The sequence below is a fragment of the Hemitrygon akajei genome, chromosome 15 (assembly GCF_048418815.1).
Source record: "Hemitrygon akajei chromosome 15, sHemAka1.3, whole genome shotgun sequence".
Lineage (NCBI taxonomy): Eukaryota > Metazoa > Chordata > Chondrichthyes > Myliobatiformes > Dasyatidae > Hemitrygon > Hemitrygon akajei.
Window position 1 is genome coordinate 80,293,673 of NC_133138.1, and position 22,846 is coordinate 80,316,518.

The window sequence follows — 22,846 nt, forward strand, 5'->3', positions numbered from 1 at the left end:
TGAAGTGCTTTGAGAGGTTGGTCATGGCTAGAATCAGCTCCTGCCTAAGAAAGAACGTGCACCTGCAGTGGATGCAACCTCACTGGCTCTTCACTCAGCCTTGCATCACCTGAACATCAGTAATACCTCTGTCAGGTTGCTGTACTGTATATGATTACAGCTCAGCGTTCAACACAATCATACGCTCAGTTGTAATCAACAAGTTCCGAAGCCTGGGTCTCTGTACTTCCCTCTGCAACTGGATTCTCAACATCTTCATTGGGAGACCACAGTCTGTGCAGATCGAATTTACATCTTCTCCTCGCTAACAACCAACACTGGCACAGCTCAAGAATGTATTCTTAGCCCACTGCTCTGCTCGCTCTACACCCAGGACTGTGTGGCTCGGCATAGCACAAACGTCACCCATAAATTTGCCAACAACACAACTATTACTAACAGAATTTCAGATGGTGATGAGGAGGCATACAGGAGTGAGATAGGTCAGCTGGTTAAGTGGTGATGCAGCAACAACCTTGAACTCAATGCCAATAAGAACCAGGAGTTGATTGTGGACTTCAGAAAGCAGAAGTCAAGGGAGCATACACCAAGGGATTAGTACTGTGGAAAGAATGAGCGGTTTCCAGTTCCTGGGTGTCAATATTGCTGAACATCTACCCTGGGTCCAACATACTGGGTCCACGACAGCCATTATTTGTCACTTGGAGCTTGAAAAGACTTGGTATGTTAGCAAAGACACTTGTAAATCTCTATAGAGGTACTATGGAGAGCATTCTAACTGGCTGCCTCACTGTCTGATATGGAGAGGCCACTGCACAAGATTAGCAAACGCTGCAGAAAATAGTGAACTGAGCCAGCTCCATCATGGGCACTCGCCTCCCCAGCAGCGTGGACACCTTCAAAGGGCATCAAAAAGCTGACATTCATCTTTAAGGACCCCCGTCACCCAGGGCATGCCCTCTTCTATTTACTACCATGAAGTAAACTGAGGAGAGACACTCAATGTTTCAGGCAACACACACAAAATGCAGAGGAACTCAGCAGGCCAGGCAGCGTCGATGGAAATGAGTACAATTGATGTTTCGGTCTGAGACCCCTCATCAGGATGTTTCGGTAGCAGCTTCTTCCCCTCCACCATCAGATTTCTCAGCCCATGAATGCTACCTCACCATCTTTCCCTTTCTTTCTGCACTACTCATTTAATTTTTTATAGGTATATCCTTGCAATTTATAGTTCTTTTATTATGTATTGCAATGCACTGCTTCTGAAAAAACGATGCATTTCAAGACATATGCCAGTGATATTAATCTTGAATTTGATTCTGATTGATTAATTACTTGTGATCTACAACACGAGGGTATTCACCCCACCACTGCAGCTTTGTTCAGCATCTAGTTGCAGGTCTGAGACGAGCACTAGCATGATCTGTCAATTTATAAAGCAATAAGTGAAACAGATTTGGAAATCTGAAACAAAAACAGAAAATGCTCATCTAGTCAAGTAGAATATGTAGAGAGAGAAACAAAGTTAATATTTTACGTCAATTATCCTTTGTCAGATCAGAGATGAAAGTGCAAATTTAAATGTTACACTAGAGATTTGCTATTTCAGAATCTTATAGAAATATTGTAACTGAGAATACCACATAACCAATTTACATCCTTACTCTTCACTAGTTCAATCTGAAACTAATACTCTGAATATAGTATATCACAATTTTCCGCTGTTGTGCACTTACAAGTCTGGCACACAGGAAACATACAGAGTTTTAAGGTATTTTCCCTACAATAGAAAGCAGTTCCCTAACAGCCTGTGAAACCTGTGCCTTTTGTTATATAATCAATGTTTTGTTACAGGATTTGAATTGATTTTTTTTCTCTCTCAGTGGGTTGTCCGACAAAGTGAAATATAATGGCTAACAGGAGCGGGCATAGTTTTAAGGTGCTATGGCTAACACAAGGGGGCATAGTTGGTACAAGGGGGATGTCAGAGTTAAGTTTTTCACGCAGAGTGGTGGGTACATTGAATGCACTGCCAGCAACGGTGGTAGATATGGATACAATAAGGTCTTTTAAGGGACTCTTAGATAAATACATGGAGCTCAGAAAATTAGAGGGCTATGTAGTAGGGAAAATCTAGGCAGCTTCTAGGATAGTTTACATGGTTGCACAACATTGTGGGCCGAAGAGCCTGTAATGTGCCCTAGATTGCTATGTTTCTATAATAATAATAATTCCGTATTTTGTAAAGCCAAACTTTTCCATAATCTCTCTTAAAATCTCTGCATTGCCCAACTTTGGCAGCGATGAGCAGATTTTAACTTCCAAGCCTTGTTGATGCAATCTACTTCTCATCCATAATGAACAGGGACAGACAACTGGCCCGCTTCCAAAAGCAGATCGCAGCTCAGCACCTTAGGGATGAGCAGCAACAACAAAAAAATCTCAGCCTAGAGAAGGTTATGAAAGTCCCACAGGAGAAAAGAAAAGCAAACTATTACATGGAAGGCTTAAATCCTCCTTAAACTAGACAGAAACATTGTTTTTCCAGAGCAATTTTTCTTGTGGATTTTGGACAGGAGTTAAAAGTGAGCTTTGTGGAGTTCGAGCATTGAGGTTAGAAGTTGTGGAGGGAAGATCAAAGAATCAGTCCTGGATTTTTTTGATTTTCACTTAAATTATCCTTGTTCCTCTTGCAGTACAAGGATTTTGAGTAATCATTTAATGGTCTTTTTAAAAAGTCACACAGAAAAAATGTTGTCAATGACCCTGAGTCCATGAATGTCTGAAGTAGGAAAAATACAGCTTGTCTTCTGCCAGGCAAACACTGGAGGGGTTGGGGAGGATGAATCAACTTCAACTTGGACACCATGCCACACCACCTCCAGTGGAGCGCACCAGATCCAACACCTCTCTTCTGGGTGGGTTGTGGCCTTGTCTTTGCTAAAACCAAGCCTACGTAGCTCCCCTGCCGTCCACCCCTACCATCCACCAATAAATCAGTGAATCAGACTTTTAGCTTTCCACGTTATCAATGTCCAACAAGAAAAGTGACCAAGATAATCACTCACTGCTAGACCGTCCACTGCCTTCACACAGCGATTCCTCTGACACTTCTCTGATCGCGTAGCAGCACAATCCACGCTTAGTCCAGCTCCTTCAGTTTCTCCGTCAATGAGCCACTTGCTGATGGGGTAGCACTTGCTGCAGTACTTTAAGTTCTTAATGTCCAGCAGGGTCTGGCGACCATAAAAAAAAATACATTTAAAAGGTACAAAAACACCCTTAGTAGACCCCATAGAGGCTGCTGCAATCGAGCATGCCACCAACTTTGTTATTTGTGAAATAAGGAAATAAATTGCAGAGCACGTACCTCCTCCAAGTGAAAACAACCCATTTCTGTTCTACTCAGACTGTGGGTCTCAGTTACATCCTGAGTCTCAGAGAGCAAAGCAAACATATCATTGTAGCTGTGGCCTTTCTTATCATGTTCTATTTACAAGGATATTCCTGCATGAGGTTCGTACTCCAAACTTGGGCATAACCTGTAACTCTTCATTTTAACCTGACATAGTTTTCTGTATGTGCTTTAATTTAAAATCAAATCAAATTCAAGTTTCATTATCATTAACCATACATGAATATAGCAGAATGAAACAGCATTCCTCTGGGGCCATGTGCAGACCAGTCACAACACATTCAAAATACCGAGCAAAGAAAGAGTCACACACATAAAAATAGCCCAAGTCCCTGAATGACATGTCCCGCAATTGATGGTAGAGTTCCCAGCAGTGTGCAGAAGCACACAATCCAGCCTATCATTCCACAAATTGAACACTAGAGGACAGCACTGATCCGAGAAGCCAGCTCCCAACTGCGCATGGATGTCATGCTACACTGCCTCTGGCATCTCTTCTCCAGGACTGCAGCAGCAGGCAAGCCAGTGGCTTGAGGCCTAGTCCTCAAATCAGCCGGGGCCACGCAGCTCCCCCACCATCTGTTGCACCATCAGACAAGGGAAACAGGCCTGTGGCATCTTACATTATCATGGCCTTTGACATGGTTCCACATGGAAGGTTAGTTAGGAATGTTCAATCGTTAGGTATTAGTATTGAAGTAGTAAAATGGATTCAACAGTGACTGGATGGGAGATGCCAGAGAGTAGTGATGGATAACTGTTTGTCAGGTTGGAGGCCGGTGACTAGTGGTGTGCCTCAGGGATCTGTACTGGGTCCAATGTTTTTTGTCATATACGTTAATGATCTGGATGATTGGTTGGTAAATTGGATTAGTAAGTATATAGATGATACTAAGGTAGGAGGCATTGTGGATAATGAAGTAGGTTTTCAAAGCTAGCAGAGAGACTTAGGCCAGCTAGAAGAGTGGGCTGAACAATGGCAGATGGAGTTTAATGCTGATAAGTGTGAGGTGCAATCAAAATAAGACATACATGGTAAATGGTAGGGCATTGAAGAATGCAGTAGAACAGAGTGAACTAGGAATAATGGTGCATAGTTCCCTGAAGGTGGAATCTCATGTGGATAGGGTGGTGAAGAAAGCTTTTGGTATGTTGGCCCTTATAAATCAGAGCATTGAGTATAGGAGTTGGGATGTAATGTTAAGATTGTACAAGGTATTGGTAAGGCCGAATTTGAAGTATTGTGTACAGTTCTGGTCACTGAATTACAGGAAAGATGTCATCAAAATAGAGAGAGTACAGAGAACATTTACTAGAATGTTACCTGGGTTTCAGCACCTAAGTTACAGGGAAAGATTGAACAAGTTAGGTCTTTATTCTTTGGAGCGTATCAAGTTCAGGGGGGACTTGATAGAGGTATTTAAAATTATGAGGGGGATAGATAGAGTTGACGTGGATAGGCTTTTTCCATTGAGAGTAGGGGAGATTCAAACAAGAGGACATGAGTTGAGAGTTAGGGGGCAAAAGTTTAGGAGTAACAAGAGGGGGAATTTCTTTACTCAGAGAGTGATAGCTGTGTGGAATGAGCTTCCAGTAGAAGTGGTAGAGGCAGGTTTGGTATTGTCATTTAAAGTAAAATTGGATAGGTATATGGACAGGAAAGGAATGGAGGGTTATGGGCTGAGTGTAGGTCGGTGGGACTAGGTGAGTGTAAGTGTTCGGCACGGACTAGAAGGGCCGAGATGGCCTGTTTCCTTGCTGTAATTGTTATGTGGTTATATAGTTAATGCCCAACAGAGCCTTGCAATCACAAAGGAAGTCTCCAAGACAATCACCCATGGTTACACTGCAAACCGCCTTTGTGCACCATCTCCGATGTGTTTCTACAGCAGGCAGTAACACAGTTTACACCCAGTCCAGCATTGATGGGGTAGATCTGCAGTACCCAAAGTTCTATGCATTCAGCATTGTCTTGCAAACTGTAATATTATGAAAGCTTAAACCAGCAAAGACAGATACACTGATTGAGGAAGTGAATAGAACCCTGAAAGGAGACATCCTTTTCATAACTTCATATGAGGTATCTGTTTAATGTAAGCCCCCAAGCTTTCCCTAATATCCATAATATCCATTCCAGATTACAACTCATTGTGCAAAAGAAAGATTTCTCACTTTGCCTTTAGTTTTGAATTAAATAATATTGCTTGATATATAGTACATATGCAAGAGTGGTGGATAGGTGAAATTTAACAACCTAGTGGGAAAACTGTTCTGTCTCAAAAATATGATGATTTTAATCAGATTATCTAATTCACCAGTTGTACATACCCGCATTTTAATCAATTTTAAGCATAATATCTTTGATTAATTTAATTAGTAAAGTTCCTTAAGATGCTAAGTTCTTTTATAATTCTGAAAAAGTAGCTTGTGCCTACGAAACAAAGATTAGTTCTAAGAGTCGTCTTAAATGATTTCAGTTAGCACAAGCTTGCAATGGTTATCAACTCAATACTGAAGAATGGCGATTTGGTGTGGCTTCTAGAGCAATATTTCTTTCCGATATGCAGTGGGAACATTCCTTCCAGTATTAGGACGACCTTAAACTAAACACAGCACCTCATTGAACTGGGCTGGTTGACTGAAACAGGGTCAGATATGGCCTTGTTTCTGTTGTGTTAACTGTGGATTCAATAGTTTACCTTGTGCACCATCAAAGGATATCGGAGAAAGAGTTACTCTAGTGTTCTACATCAGTGAGCAGTTCACACACGGACCAACAACAAAAAGCTAGGGTATTTCATAAACTTCCTACTACATTTTTCTAATGAACAGTTAATTATTGGAATATTAACATCTCATGGCCAGAGCAAGGGTTTACAGCAGTCAACAATTTTAGCATCACCGGCATCATAAAGTCATGTGCCACTTCCATGGAAGAGATCCTTAAGTAGATCCTATTTTTCTTCCTTAAACCTATTAAGCATGAAATGTTTAGTTTAAACCCCTATCAAATATATAAGAGGTGATTAAGTGGCTGTTTGACACATGAATATGTAGGAATGAAAGGATGTGGGTCATGGGATTTATGAGGTAAGGATTGAAAGGATATGGATGATGGGATTCAATATGCAGGAAGTGAAAGGATGTGGGTCATGTGCAAGTAAAAGAGATTAGTTTAATTTGCCACTGATATCTTGGGCTGAAGGGCCTATTCCTGTCTGCACTATTTTGTCTTGTACATTTTAAATCTCTTTTCAAAGCTGCTGTTGAATCTGCTTCCAGCAGCCTGTCAGACAGTGAATTCCAGATCACAACAAATTGCCACATAAAGGAGAAGGTAGGACATTGTTTTTGCTTTTGCCTGTTATCATAAAATGGTGTGCTCTAATTACTAACCTCCTGAGAGCTGGTGTAGTGTCTCCTTATTCACCTCATGAACAATGCTTCATAAGATTAGAGTTGTATGGTTATACTGCACTGAAATGGGACCTTCTGCCCAACCAATCAATGCTGATCATGATGCCTCATCCAAACTAGTATTGATTACCAATCTTCTAAACCTTTCATATCTATATACCTGCCCCTCAGCCTTCAGGCTCTTGAACCAAAGGGGATAACTACACTCAACCCATCATTGAAATTATACCACAACAAACGGACTCACTTTCAAGGACTCCACATCTCACGTTCTCAGTATTTATTGCTTGTTTACTTATTGTTGTTGTTTCTTCTTTTTGTGTTTGCACAGTTTGTTGTCTTCTGCACTTTGGTTGAACACCCTAGTTGAATGGCCCTTCATTGATTCTGTTATGTTTTCTACTCTATAGACTTATTGAGTATAAATCTACAAACATAAATTATCAGGAGGGTAGAGGATTGGGAAGCTTTTAAAAACCTACAGTGAGCAACTAAAAGAATTATTAGGAGGGAAATGATGAAATATAAAAGCAAGCTCATAAACAGTATCAAAGTGGTGGGTACTAAAAACTTTTTAAAGTACGTAAAAAATAAAAGAGAGATGAGAGTGATCAGCCGAATGTTAGAAAATGATGCCGGAGAAATAATAATGGTGGACAGAGAGATTGAATTGACTTTATTTCTTACATCCTTCACATACATGAGTAAAGTTCTTTATGTTACATCTCCATCTAAATGTGCGATGTGTAACCATAACAATTCATAATAATTTATAATAAATAGAACAGTCATTGTAACATAGAAATACACTCAAATCAGCACGATGCACATTCAGTTCAGATGAACTAAATGAGTATTTTGCATTAGTCTTCACTGTGGAAAACACTAGCAGTGTGCCAGGTGTTGAAGGGTGTAAGGGAAGAGAAGTGAGTGCAGTTACTATTATAAGGGAAAGGATGCTCAAAATGCTGAGAGACCTAAGGGCACATAAATCACCCAGACCAGATGAACTGCACCCTAGTGTTCTAAAAGAAGTAGTGGTAGAGATTGTGGAGGCATTAGAAATGATCTTACAAAAATCAATGGACTCTGGCATTCTGCCAGACGACTGGAAAATTGTGAATATCACTCCACTCTTTAAGAAAGAAAGAAGGCAACAGAAAGGAAATTATAGACCAGTTAGCTTGACCTCAGTGATTGGGAAGATGTTGGAGTCAATTGTTAAAGATGAGGTTATGGAATACCTGGTGACACAGAACAAAGTCTGCATAGTTTCTTTAAGGGAAAGTCTTGCCTGACGAACCTGTTGGAATTCTTTGAGGAGATTACCATTAAGATAGCTAAAGGGGATGCAGTGGATGTTGTATATTTGGACTTTCAGAAGGCCTTTGACAAAGTGCCACACATGAGGCTGCTTACGAAGTTAAGAGCCCATGATATTACAGGACAGATATTGGCATCATTAAAGCATTGGCTGATTAATAGGAACAGCAAGTAGGAATAAAATGATCCTTACCTGGTTGGCTGCCAGTGATTAGTGGTGTTCCGCAGGGGTTGGTGTTGGGACCAATTCTTTTTATCCTCTATGCCAATGATCTAGATGATGGAATAGATGACTTTGTTGCCAAGTTTGCAGATGATACAAAGATTGTTAGAGGGGCAGGTAGTGTTGAGGAAACAGGTAGGCTGCAGAAGGACTTAGACAGATTAGGAGAATGGGCAAGAAAATGGCAACAGAAATACAATGTTGGAAAATATATGGTCATGTACTTTGGTTGAAGAAGTAAATCTGCAAACTATTTTCTAAATGGGGAGAAAATCTAAAAATTTGAGATGCAAAGAGACTTGGGAGTCCTTCTGCAGAACACCCTGAAGGTTAACTTGCAGGTTGAGTCAGTGGTGAGGAAGACAAATGCAATGTTAGCATTCATTTCAAGACGACTAGAATAGAAGTGCAGGGATGTGATGCTTAGGCTTTATAAGGCACTGGTGAATTGTGAAGAAACTATTTCAAATGATAGAAGAGACCAGGAAAATGCAGAATGATCTGAAAACTATTGGCAGCTCTTTGAGGAGTGGTGTCCCTTAGATAAATCTGGACCCCCACAGTGAAACAATATTGAGGCTTGGTGTGAGTCAAAAACTGTACTTTGAACTTTTTGATGAGCTGAACTTTGAACTTCAAGGTATCACAATTTACAGAACCAAGGCGGATTGAGTTAATGTGGAGATTAGCCAGAATTCAACTAGATGTTATGGCAAGGCCATAGGACTGTCTTCCTCCTGTTCCCAAACTTCGTGTGAGCGAAGTTGGGACAAAGAGAGTGAAAATCAACTCGTGTCAAATACTGCCAAATAGGACATTGATTGTTGTGACATTCTGGGAGCAATGGGAGAAAAAGGTCAACACTGACTGGGGGAATAGAATTGGTTTGGGACGAAGAAAAGAGCTAAAAGAACATTAATGTTGTTTTGGTGAAGCATTATTTTTGGATGAAACAGTAATCATTACTGTAATTATGATATTGATTACACTGGACAACAAAGCGTTTGCTTCTGTTACGTACCCCGTAACTGGGTCACTTACCAGCAAAGATAGAGAGGTCCGTTGAAGTCTGATGGTACTATTTTTAAAAGTCTTTATTTATAAAGGGGCACAAAAATAAGATTAATACAAGCATTCAGATAATATACGTCGTCAATACTCAATCTAAAAGCGCGGGTATAATCACAATCCTCAATAAGAAATAACTCTATCGTTTGTCTAGGGGATACTGTATTGTCCATTGAACAAATAAAAGTCAATTGTCATTAAAGATGCAGCTTTGTGGGTTGTAGAGAGAGACAGTCTCAAACTTGCCCGTGTCTTTCATGAGGCCAATCCGTTGAGTCAGGGGAGTTGGTTCCCTGTTGTTAGTTCAAAAATCGCTTTCTGTGGTACCAGCCACCGGCTCCCAGGCAAGGGAACCGAACGCACGTGGCTTCCTTCAAATGGCTTTCCGCTATCTCGGGATCACTAGCGTTTCCTCTGGTGCGTCTGAGGGGGCTGTTCCTACAGCCCCTCTTTTATCCTGACTTGCAGGGTTGTAGATGTCAATCAGGTTGGGGGGATGATGCAATCTCTCCCCTTCACCCAGCTCACTTTGCCCGAGGGCTGTCACGTAGCATAGCATCGCAATCCACAAACGTGTCTCCAAGAGACAATGGCCAATGTCTCGTGACTTTACATCGCTGGGGAACGAGGCAATTTGCACGTCTCTCCCTCATTTCCTGGGTCCCCTGACCCAACCCAAGAGTGCTCTTGCAATTCTCACAAAGGAGGGGGCTGCGGGCATAACACTTCCTAAATACTTTTTGGAAGTATCTTATAGATATTGGGCTACTGATCATGACAATCACCATGAAATCTCCCCATCATATTCCACATTTTTGAAATTGCCTATATTTGTTATTTTAATTCATAATTCAAGTCAGAGTAACTGATTAAGGAAGGCATTTTTGTTGGTTCCCAGATCAAACATGTCATCAGTGTCAGGCAATTCGAAAAACTTCTAGTGGGGTTGGAGAAAATCACATGGAAGGTAATCAAGGATGATGTTGAAAATTTTCTTGGTAATTAACACAGAGCACCAAACTACAGGCAGTTGGTTGCCAAAATGCTTCCGATATACAAAACCATGAAATGCAACACGTCAGTAAAAAATCACTTTCTCCATTCCCATTTAGACTTCTTCCCTGCAAATCTTGGCGCTGCCAATAATGAGCATGGTGAAACATTTCACCAGGACATTGTGGTCATGGAGAAATGGTATCAGGGCAACTGGAATCCATCAATACTGGCTGATTATTGTTAAGTTATACTTAAGTGAGACACTGTGTACAAATGAAAATCATTAACAGAACATTTTAGCTTAGTTGAACTATTGCAAAGCATTAGCACCATTATGCAATTAAACACATTATATTCAATAAAAGTTAGTTTATTTTTCTCTAAATTCCTATGCAATACAAGCAGTCTGAAATTATATTTGTGTTCAGCTTCAAGTGGTCTATATAAACAAAAAAACTTCTGCGGAAGCAACACTTTTAGAAAACAATTGTTGCCCCATGTTATTCCTTTACCAATCTTTCCATTACAGTACTACTTAACACTGACTTAATACAAGCATAACATTCTATGCTGTGCCACTCATCCTGTTGAAACTGATAATCAGCACACTGCACTGACCATCTTATTAATCAAAGTGACATCATGTCAAACCCATTTCCTTAACAGATGTGATTCTACAAGCAACACCACACACACTTTTACAAAGGGGTATCTTATTTTCTCTCCCCCTCTCCCCGCTCCCTTTCCCTCTCCTACTGTTAGCATTGCTCAATTTGGTTCCTGCAATGATATAACATGACATTCAGTCTTATGCCATATGTGGCAATCACAGTGTATGGAGCTTAAGTTTTCTCTCCTGGCTGAGACTTCTGCGGAGCGCTGGAGAAAAGCATCAACTTTGAAGCAGGGCTTTAACCTGCCCTTGGTTTGTTCACAGGGATCTTCTTGTGTTCAATCAGTCAACGTTCACTATGTGGGTGACAAACTGAGTCTGGCAACACCGGCATTCCATCTGATTACAACAGTGCCCTTCCAAGTTAGTTTATTAGTTTAAAAATGGTTGCTGAGAAACAACATGCTGTGTACGTTGTTTAGGGCCAGTTGCCAACACATGGAATAAATTATGTCAATTGCACTGATTATTAGCTGGTTCCTGGACTTGGGTCTGTGCTGTATCACGTGTTCCCATTTCCTCTTCGATGCATCCCTGGAATTCTGACATTCAAGTGGCTATGAAAAGTGTGTTAATATTTTGACTGCAGCTTTCACTGTTGGTTAGGCAATGATACTCTGCTTGTCTTTTAATTAACTTTGTGTGGAAGAGACATCAGTGTGACTGGATCTCAGCCAGAGAAGTGTCTTTGATTTGTATACACTAGGCTCCAGTCAAGAAAAACAAGTCACAGGTAGCATTTCCAAAGTAAATATTAGCAGGACTAATGATTTTTCCAGTATTTTGATAGTTTATGCACTAATGGTTACATACATATAGATTGGATGTCATTTAGGAATGATCAGTGTAAACCGAATAATTCTTTCACTGCCTCATTGTAATCATAGACAACCAGATACAATATTAAATGTTAACAAAGATTTCTCTTTATTTTGCTTTTGTTAATTGATAATATTTGGTTGAAATTCACTAACATGCTATCTATAATTGGAAGATAGTAGAGAATAATTAATTAAATCTGCATATAGTCTCACAACATAAAAGGAAGCCATTTGGCCCATTGAGTCTACGCCAACTCATAGAACAAGCCCATTCTGCTAATGTTCTCTGCAGCTTATTGTCCCAGTTCTACCATTCTTGGGAAGAAGAGACAAAGTCCACACAGACACGGGTGAGATCATGCTCCCATTTCCCCCTCTCACAATGCATCATCTCACTCTTGTCTAGATTCATTTCCATCTCAGCAACCCATCACACCACCAAATTTTGTGTCAGCTTCAAACATACCAATCATGCTTCCTACATAGGAGAAGGAAAGCCTAGTGGCATGATAACAACTTTTCTCTTAATGTCATGAAAATACAAGAGCTGGTCACAGTTCAGAGCTTCATGTTCCTAGGTAAAAACTTTATCAATAGCCGGTCCTCATCCAACCAAGCCACGGCCAAGAAAACAGCAAGGAATTTGTTGCGGTGTGTGTGTGTGTGTGTGTGTGTGTGTGTGTGTGTGTGTGTGTGTGTGTGTGTGTGTGTGTGTGTGTGTGTGTGTGTGTGTGTGTGTGTGTGTGTGTGTGTGTGTGTGTGTGTGTGTGTGTGTGTGTGTGTGTGTGTATCCTATCTGAATGCGTCACAGCTTGGTATGGTAACTGATTTGACCAAAACTACAAAAAAACTGCAGATTTGGGAATGTAGCTCAGCACGTAATGGAAACCAACCTCCCATCCGTGGCCAAACACAAGTTTGTTGATGACACCGCTGTTGTGGGCTTCAAATCAGCATACAGGAGGGAGACTGAACATTCGGTTGAGTGGTGTAATAACAACAACCTCTCACTCAATGTCAATAAGACCAAGAAACTGATAGCAGACTTCAGGAGAGGGAAACCAGAGGCCCATGAGCCAGTAATCATCAGAGGATCAGAGGTGGGGAGGGTCAGTAACTTTAAGTTCCTGAATGTCACTATCTCGGAGGTACAGTCTGGACCCATCATATAAATATAATTGTGAAGAAATCATGACAGCACCTCTACTTCCTCAGGAGTCTGTAGAGATTCGGCATGTTATCAAAAACCTTGGAAAACTTGTACAGATGTGTGGTGGAAAGTGTGCTGACTGGCTGTGTTACGGCCTGCTATGAGAACACTAATGCCTTTGAGTGGAAAAAGGTAGTATATTCAGTCCAGCACATTACAGGTAAAACCGTCTCAACCATTAAGCACATCTACATGAAATGTTGCCATAGAAAAGCAGCATTCATCATCAAAGATCCTCCCCACCCAGGCTGCGCTCTTTTCTCACTGCTGCCATCAGGTAGCAGGTACAGGTGCCTCAGGAGTCACACTACCAGGGTTAGGAACAGCTACTACCTCTCAAAATTTATCAGACTCTTGAACAAAAGGGGATATACATTCATTTAAGGACTCCTTTGTTATTTCATGCTCATTATCTATCGCTATTATCTGTATTTACACAGTTTGTTTACCGGTCTTGTTTGCAGTTACTGTTCTGTAGATTTGCTAAGTATGCCTGTAGAAAAAGAATCTCTGTTGTATGTGGTGACATGTATGTACTCTGATAATGAATGTTACCTTGAACTTTGAACTCTACTTTTCTCTCTGTCTCAGTAAAGTGGCCAACATAATCAAATGCCCCTCCCACTTTGAACATTCTCTCTTCTCCAATCTATTAGGATACAGAAGTCTGAAAGAACATATCATCATGCTCAAATATAGCTTCTATCCTACTATTATCAAACTCTTTAATGGAGCTCGCATGAAAAAATGGAATCTTGACCTCACAATCTACCTCATCAAGGTCTTGTACCTATTGTCTGCCTGCACTGTACTTTCTCTGTCAATGCAACAAAATATTCTGTATTATGTGCAAACACGAGGAAATCTGCAGAAGCTGGAAATTCAAGCAACACACACAAAATGCTGGTGGAACGCAGCAGGCCAGGCAGCATCTATAGGGAGAAGCACTGTCGACGTTTCGGGCCGAGATACTTTCAAATCTCTTAGTATCTCTCCTTTCAGTTAGTCCTGATGAAGGGTCTCGGCCCGAAACGTCGACAGTGCTTCTCCCTATAGATGCTGCCTGGCCTGCTGTGTTCCACCAGCATTTTGATTCTGTATTATGTTATTGTTTTCCCCTTGTACAACCTCAATGTACTGAAGTGATGAAATGATCTATATGGATGTCATGCAAATCAAAGTTTTTCACTGCATATGTGATAATCACATATGTTATCACTTCATATGTGATAACGATTCATCTATTTACCAATTTTTATTCACATTCAAATCATTCATATACAGCACATTGCAAATACTAATAGTTCCAACACTGACCTTTGTGGTACACCACTGGTCACAGCCTTCCAATCGGAAAAACACAACACCAAAAGTGATCTCCGTTTCCTACCACTAATCCAATGTTTGGCTTGCTTGCCCTGGATCCTTTGACTCTAACCTTTTAGATCTTCTCCATTAGCTGATGGAGAAGAGTATTTCACTGAGATGCACTTAGTCCTCGATGTGGTTCATTATCATGAGAAACATACAAGCGAGCTGCAGGTCACCACCAATATTAAGACTGGAGTAATAATAGGAGTTACCAGGACTCAAGCCAAACGTTATCCTTTTACCAAGTTGTTGACCAGCACCTCAGTATTCAACATTAATCCACAATTTCTGAGCATAGCACTTTCAACAAAAAAGCTGTTTTCCCAAAAGCTGCAAGGGCACAGGGCAATTCATGCCACGTATCAAGATCTGGCCCAGCTTCTGCTCTGTCTTTCTCTGCTCCAGCTAGTTCAGCTTTTTGTCTCCAAGTGAATACTGGATCCTGAAAATCTGCTTCTTAGAATCCTAATAAATTAAATGGCCTGCACCCAAATAGTTAAACTGGCTGAATTATTACATATTTCCAGCATTTTCTGTGCTTGTTTTGCCTTTCTCTAGCAGCTGTGCTATTTTTTAAACTTTATTCTAATAACCCACACAGCTACATGCTCATCATTGCTTTTGATTCTCAAAACTTTCCATTGCAAGTGGAATGTCTGGCTTACAGTCCAGTAGTTCCTGAATGCAGCTGCTTTCAATGCAGCCCTTAAGCATAGTCATTTCAATGCATTTAAAAGAGAGTTATACAAGTACTCAGTGAGATAAAGGAAGCATCATTATGTTAACCTAGGAAAGGTTCATTTGGAGCATAAAGTTGGTGCGGCAATGGCACATTCTTATGCTATAAGTAAGGAAGTGGTGCAGCTAGAGGAGCTACTGCCTCACAGTTCCAGTAAGCCAGGTTCGAGACCTACCTCTGATGCTGTTGGTGACGAGTTTGCACATTCTCCCTGTGAATGCATGAGTTTCCCCCAGAGATCTTGTTTTCTCCCACAGTCCTAAACCTCATGGCTTGGAATGTTAGTCGTGCATAGAGAGATGGTAGAATTTGGGAGGATCCCGATGAGATTCAGGATTAGCTTCATCCCTTTGCCATCAGATTTCTGAATGGATATTGAACATTGAACCAATGAACACTACCTCACTACATTTGAATATTTTTAGTTTTGCACAAATTATTTAATTTGACTATTATACATAAAGACAACAAATTTAGCAACATGTGCAGGTGATATTAATTCTGAGAACAGGTTTCAATGAAAAATAGCAATGGGATTGCTCCTGTTGGTGAAAGGAAATAGGGGCATTCTATGAAATTAATTTGCAAAACAATTAATTGAAGGAAGCATCTTTTTGACACATCCCAATTTTTTCATGCTGTTATATTTTATTAAAACTCATCTCTAAAGTGTCCTACGTTACTTTGGATGTTGCTTTGACCTGCCCCCCTGATATTTTATCCAGTTTCCTCAAACCTCATCCTGAAGAATACACGAGGAAATCTGCAGAATCTGGAAATTCAAACAACACACACACAAAATGCTGGTGGAACACAGCAGGCCAGGCAGCATCTATAGGGAGAAGCACTGTCAACGTTTCAGGCCGAGACGTCGACTGTGCTTCTTCCTGAAGAATACCATGTCTACCACTAGGTGGCAGCAAGTCTGCATGCCAGTGGATGATGAAGCTCAACTTTTTACAACAGCTGGCTTCAAGTTAATTGAGGCCAGATTAATCTGATTCATATAGTAACAATAGATATTCTGTTCTCTGTTTACTAGGGAATTCCTGTTAAAAATCATTTGTATATATGCACTGCAGATTTTTCTGTGCTATCAAATTGGGAGGAAAGCTAGAGAGGGCTACAAATATACCAAAGGATAAATCATTTAGTCTCCTTTCGAAAAGATCTTAATTGATTCAACAGCTTGGACAAAGTTTAATCTTCTCTGATTCATCATCAAGGAATTTACACAAAAAGAATGCACATTTCAATATGCATTTCAAATTGCCTATTATCTTGAAGTGATTCATATGCACATACGAGCAGTATCAGTTTTTTTTATTACTGACATATGTTGTGAAATTTGTTGTTTTGCAGCAGCAGTAAAGCAATAAAAATACTATAAACTACAATAAGAAATTTCAAAAAGAAATATAGCGAGATTGTAAGATTGTGTTCATGAGTTGATGGACCAGTCAGATATCTGATGGTGGAGGGGAAGAAGCAGCGTGCAGAGAGGAAGTCACCACCCTGACACAGTGGTGTCAAGAGTACAACCTCTCCCTCATTGTCACAAAAACAAAGGAGCTGGTTGTGGACTACAGGAGAAATGGAGACGGGCTAACCCCTATTGACATCCATGGATCTGGGGTTGAGAGGGTGAACATGCTTAAGTTCCTCAGCATCCACATCACCGAGGATCTCACGAGGTTTGTACATACCGGCTGTGTGGTGAAAAAAGCACAACAGCACCTCTTTCACCTCAGACGGTTGAAGAAGTTTGACATGAGTCCCCAAATCCTAAGGACTTTCTACAGGGGCACAATTGAGATCATCCTGACTGGCTGCACCACTGCCTGATAAGGGAACCATACTTCCCTCAGTCGCAGGACTCTGCAGAGAGTGGTGCGGACAGCCCAGCGCATCTGTAGATGTGAACTTGCCACTGTTCAGGACATTTACAAAGACGTGTGTAAAAAGAGCCCGAAGGGTCATTGGGGACCCGAGTCACCCCAACCACGAACTGTTCCAGTTGCTACCATCCGGGAAATAGTACACAGCATTAAAGCCAGGACCAACAGGCTCCAGGACAGCTTCTTCCACCAGGCCGTCAGACTGATTAATCCATGCTGATACCATTGTATTTCTATGCTATATTGACTGTCCTGTTGTACAAACTATTTATTACAAATGACGATAAATTGCACATTGCACATTTAGACAACATAACAGAGATTTCTAGTTCTTGTGTATGTAAAGGGTTAAGAAATAAAGTCAATTCAATTCAAGAAGCTGTTTCTAAAACAATGAGTGTGTGTCTTCAGGGTACTGTACTTCCTCCTTGATGGTAGTAATGAGAAGAGGGTATGTCCTGGATGTTGAGAGGCATTGCCATTAGTAGACGCTTTTGGAGGTGGAGCTGGCTGAGTTTACAACTCTCGGCAGCTTTTTCTGATACTATGAAATGACGTTTCCATACTAGTCGTTGATACAACTAGTCAGAATGCTTTCCACAGTACATCTGTGGAAACTTGCTAGAGTAGATGGTCAGAAGCTGCTCACCCCTCAGTGAGGACTGGTGTGTGCCTCCTTGCCTTCCTCTTGCTGAACACCACAATCAATTCCTTGATCTTACTGCTGTTGAGTGTAAGCTTCTTGTTGCACCATTCAACCAGCCAGTCTATCTCACTCCTGTACACCTCTGTCGCCATCAAAGATCCTGCCAACATTAGTTATGTCATCGATTCCATTTGAGCTGTGCCTAGCCACACAGGCATAAATGTAAAGAGAGTAGAACAATGGGCCAAGTGCGTACCCGTGAAGCGTGCTTGTGTTGGCAGTCAGCAAGCAGGAGAGGTTATTTCCAATCTACATTGTTTGTGTTCTCCTGAAGAGGAAGTCAAGTTTCCAGTTGCAGAGGGAAGTACAGAGGCCCAGATTTTGAAGCTTGTTGATTGATACTGAGAGGATGATGGTGTTGAACGCTGACAATAAACAGCAGACTGATGTAGGCAGTTGTCTTTGTTCAGGTGGTCTAAGGCTGAGTAGACAGCCAGTAAGTTCACATCTGCTGAAGCTGGTAGGCAAACTGCAGAAGGTACAAGCTCTTGCTTAGGCAGGAGTTCATTCTAGCCATAACCAACCTCTCAAAGCACTTCATTACAGTAGACGTGCCACTGGGTCGTTGAGGCAGCCCACCCTGCTCTTCTTGGGCACAGGCATGATTGTCGTCCTGAAGCTGTCCTCAAGCACTCCGGCCAGTTGGTTTTCAGTACTCTGAGCAACACATCATCAGGGCCTGACTTCTCGAGTGTTCACCCTCTTGAAAAATGTTCTGACATCGGCCTCGCCAGATGCTGCAGCGATTCAAACAGTTGGAGCTTTATTCTCCTCTTCAAAAGTTTTTCAGCTCATCGAGGAGTAAAGCATCACAGCCACTTATGTTATGCTTCACCCTGTAGGAAATAATGGCACAGCTGGTACGCATCTGATTCCATCTCTATCTTCACTCAGAACTGTTTTTCTTGCTCTTAATATGACCTTCCATAGGTTGTACCTGGATCACCAGTCTTGAATGTCACAGCTATAGCCCTCAGCAGACTATGAACCTGCTGCTTCGTTCATGGCCTCTGGTTTGGATATGTTCGGAATGTTTTCATATTCACACAGGTCTTAATGATGTCCAGACAACTGTGGCATGTTCATTCAGAGCCAAAGATGGCCCTGTCCACCGATTCAAAGCAGTCTTGCAAGTGTTCCTTCTCCTCCCTTCACCATTCCTTCACAGCCCTCACCACTGGATCGGCCGTCCTCAGTCTCTGCCTGTAGGCTGGGAGTAGAAGTACTGCCACCTGTAGGCTGGGAGTAGAAGTACTGCCACCTGTAGGCTGGGAGTAGAAGTAGTGCCACCTGTAGGCTGGGAGTAGAAGTACTGCCACCTGTAGGCTGGGAGTAGAAGTACTGCCACCTGTAGGCTGGGAGTAGAAGTACTGCCACCTGTAGGCTGGGAGTAGAAGTACTGCCAGGTGATCAGGCTTGTCAAAGTCTGGCCATGGGATGGCATGGAAAGCACTCTTGATGATGGCATAGCAGAATGACATACAAATACTAAATACTAGCAGACCATTTGAAAGAGAATAAGCTGTCAGTTCCTGTATATTGTTGAGCCTGTTGCATTCCTTTCCCACCCCCGCTATGAATTTCTTTGATTTCTTTTTTCATTGAGAGATTTTATAAAAAATTCTTCTGCTAATATCATCTACATTATGGGTCATACTTGTTAGTCTTTCTTCATAGTTGCTCTTCTCCAGAAGTTTTGCTCATTAGCCTCTCCTTTTCGTGAACTTATGTGAGCCGAAACAAGGATATATTAAGCAGGAATGACCTGTGCTCCCTTCGTTGGCCTATTTAAACACTGCAGTGGAGCCTGCCCTAAGCTCACTGCAGTGTGTTTGTCTGGTGAATATTCAACAGGAAGTAGTTTGTCAAATCTTACTGCATTGTGTAATGGGAAAATCAGCCTATCGGCCAGGTGTGGCCAATTTAATCACTTCCCATCCTGTCATAGAAACTGAAAACACAAAAGAAAAACAAGGTTATTCTGTGCAAATATGGAATGGAGGCTCATTCATTTACATGGCCAGCTGTAGGGACAGTGTATGCATTAGGCATGCTCTGATTCCGGAGGCTGCAATTAAATGGGAGACTGACAGCTTGGAGATGTTTAAAAACACTGACCTAACACTGAACGGGAGTCCATAAAATAAAACAGCCTCTGCTCGACAGGACCTCCTTAATGTCTCAGTTGGAAGCTAGATATTTAGAGAGAGGGAAAAGAAGCGATAAGTATGAAATGATTTAACCATTACAAATTCAGAGCACACAGTCTGCGAAGTTTAAGGAATACTTCAGGTTGCGCCTGATCCTGTCCTGTGATGCTGCTGGCAGGAATGTGGCAAAGGTCTGTGACATTTGGATGAATAGTGTAGGGAGTCCATTGTCACAAGTGATCCGATACCAGTGTCTATGGTTCAGGGAAATCCACCATCACGAAGGAACCATTGGCCTGAAACCAGAGTCTCTGGTGCTGGGGTTCACAGTCATGTTGAATCTGGTGCCAATTGTGTGGGATACTCCCATGTGTTTACATCTATGCTAGATATCAAGACTATTTGGGATTCATCACTTCAGAGTTGTTCATATGGTCAAGTGAGTGGGTTGTTCTTTGACATGATTGCATCAAAACCTTATCAGGAGTTTCAGATTCATTCCTGTCAGCTATCCAAAGCTTAAGTGTGACCCATTCCTCACTTTCACTTTGTTATTGATAATATGAATTGTATGCTATAAGTGGTGTACAATTTTCTTTCGTGTTCACATAGAGGGAAGTAACCTTGACTACAAGAACTACGCTGGCTTTCAATATTCCAGTCCATCGACGCTTGTACAGATAGGTTAAGACACAGACAGTCTGGCCACCTTATGGGTTGGGGTGAAGGGAAATGGCTGTGCACAGGAGGAAGTTGCAGAACTGCAGAGGGATGTGACTACAGAGGTATTTGAAAAGATTTAAGTCACTTTTTTGTGCTGTGTTAGATGACAGTCAATGTTGAATAAATGAACAGAGGGCACTGGATTCCTGAACATCAGTGGGGAAGTGGGAAAAACAAAATGGAATTGATGTGGAATCAGTAAAAGCAGGAGGTTCAAGTTCAAAGTTTGAGGTACATTTTTTATCAAAGTATGAATCCAGTATACAACCATTGGGTTCATATATTCCACAGACAGCCAGAAAACAAAGACAACCATGGACCCAATTCAAAGCAAAACATCAAACCCCTCCCCCCAACACAAAAAGAAAATTAAAAATATCATACGTGACAAAAAAAGGTGAGTGAAAAGCACAATATGAAACACAAAATTGAAACAGTCCAGGCATATTCAGTTCTAGTTCAATCTAGCACAGAGTTGTTCATTGTCAAAATTGCCCAAAATAGCAACAAGAAAACAGTGACTGGAGGCACATCATAAGATGAATTACAGACTCCAATCCACAAACCATGTTGAACAAACCTTGCCCAAGACCCAGGTCTCTGACATCTCCTTCCGAAAGCATCAGGAGAAAGAGAGACCATTCCAATGCAGGCACCTTCCTCCAGGAGCAGTGAGCAAGACCATGACACCACCTTCTCCTGGTAGCAGCCAGTGAGAGGCTGATAGACGGTGCTGAACACCCGCTCACCTCCCAGTCTTGGCTCAATTATTTCTATCTTCAGTGATGCTTCAAGCAGTGAGATCAGCGAGAAATGGAGTTGCACCCCATCTGCAGGCTTCTTGGCCTCGAGTCCTTGATGATCAGTTTGTACTCAAGGGGACAAAGGACCCAATTCCATGCTGTTTAATTCTATCAAACACATTAAATTATTATTCCTAAAATGTGTGACACACACACAGATTCTATAGAAATATTTATGTCTGGGATCGTCGCCCTTAAATGAAGCTAGTGAACTCTTTCACCCCTAGGTACTGAGGGAAGCTTCATGGATTATAGCTACAGAGATTATCGAGGATCTGACTCTGGTTCACAACCCGTCACTCCCCTGTAAGGGAGACATGCAACCCACACACACTGCTAGGAGTAACTAGGGATTATGTAGAGCGATCCTCCTAGCTATTGAGCAACGGCACTGAATTGATTCTGAGTAAAAGGCATTTCATGCAGTCACTTCCAGCAATGTAAAACGAGCTCTCATTCATCACTCTGGTCAGTGTTCTGCAAAACAGAATGAATACTAGCAGTGAAATGAATGTTTCCTGTGGCATAAAATCTATCAGAAGAAAACACCCACTGCAATACATCCTACAGGCATTGGCTGTATAATGCCCGTGAGTTTGGTGCTAAAGTGCTAGCCTGCTTCTAATTTGGAAAGTGATGCATTTACAGCATTCATTGTACAGGCAGCCAGATTGAGAAACGTGTTGGCTGCACATAGCTGAGTTGCTACCCTGCTAGTCCAGGGGGTCCATTCCTGACATCCACTGCCGCCGTTGGAAAGCACGGCTGGCCACTGGCTGTTTCGATATCCTCTATCATGGATCAAAATAAATTGACCCCTAGTGTGCAAGGTACGTGTGGTGGAAACAATGCCACATTGTGGGGGGAGTAAGTTAACAGGGAAAACTAGTGTGGGTAAATAGGGCTTATACTATGAGTTTGCACCTGCAGATCCATTGTGCGACAGTCAGCCAAGATCCAACCCCCCTGGTAAATTATAAGCCACAGTCACAGAACTGAGAGGAATTAACATTGGTTTGAGAAAGGGAAATAATGTTTGACTAATCTATTAAAGATGTGGCCAACAGATAGGCAAGGGGGAAACTTGATTATATATTTAAATTTTGGAACTTTCTTGAGAAAGACCCTTATATTCCTGTTCTTTGCTTTCTGCTTGATAACTGATCCATTCTAGCATGGTACTGTAGCTTCTTATTCCAATAAGACCACAAGACCATAAAATCTAGGAGCAGAAGTAGACTATTTGGCCCATTGAGTCTGCTCTGCCATTCACTCATGGGCTGATCCACTTCTTCCAGTCATCCCCA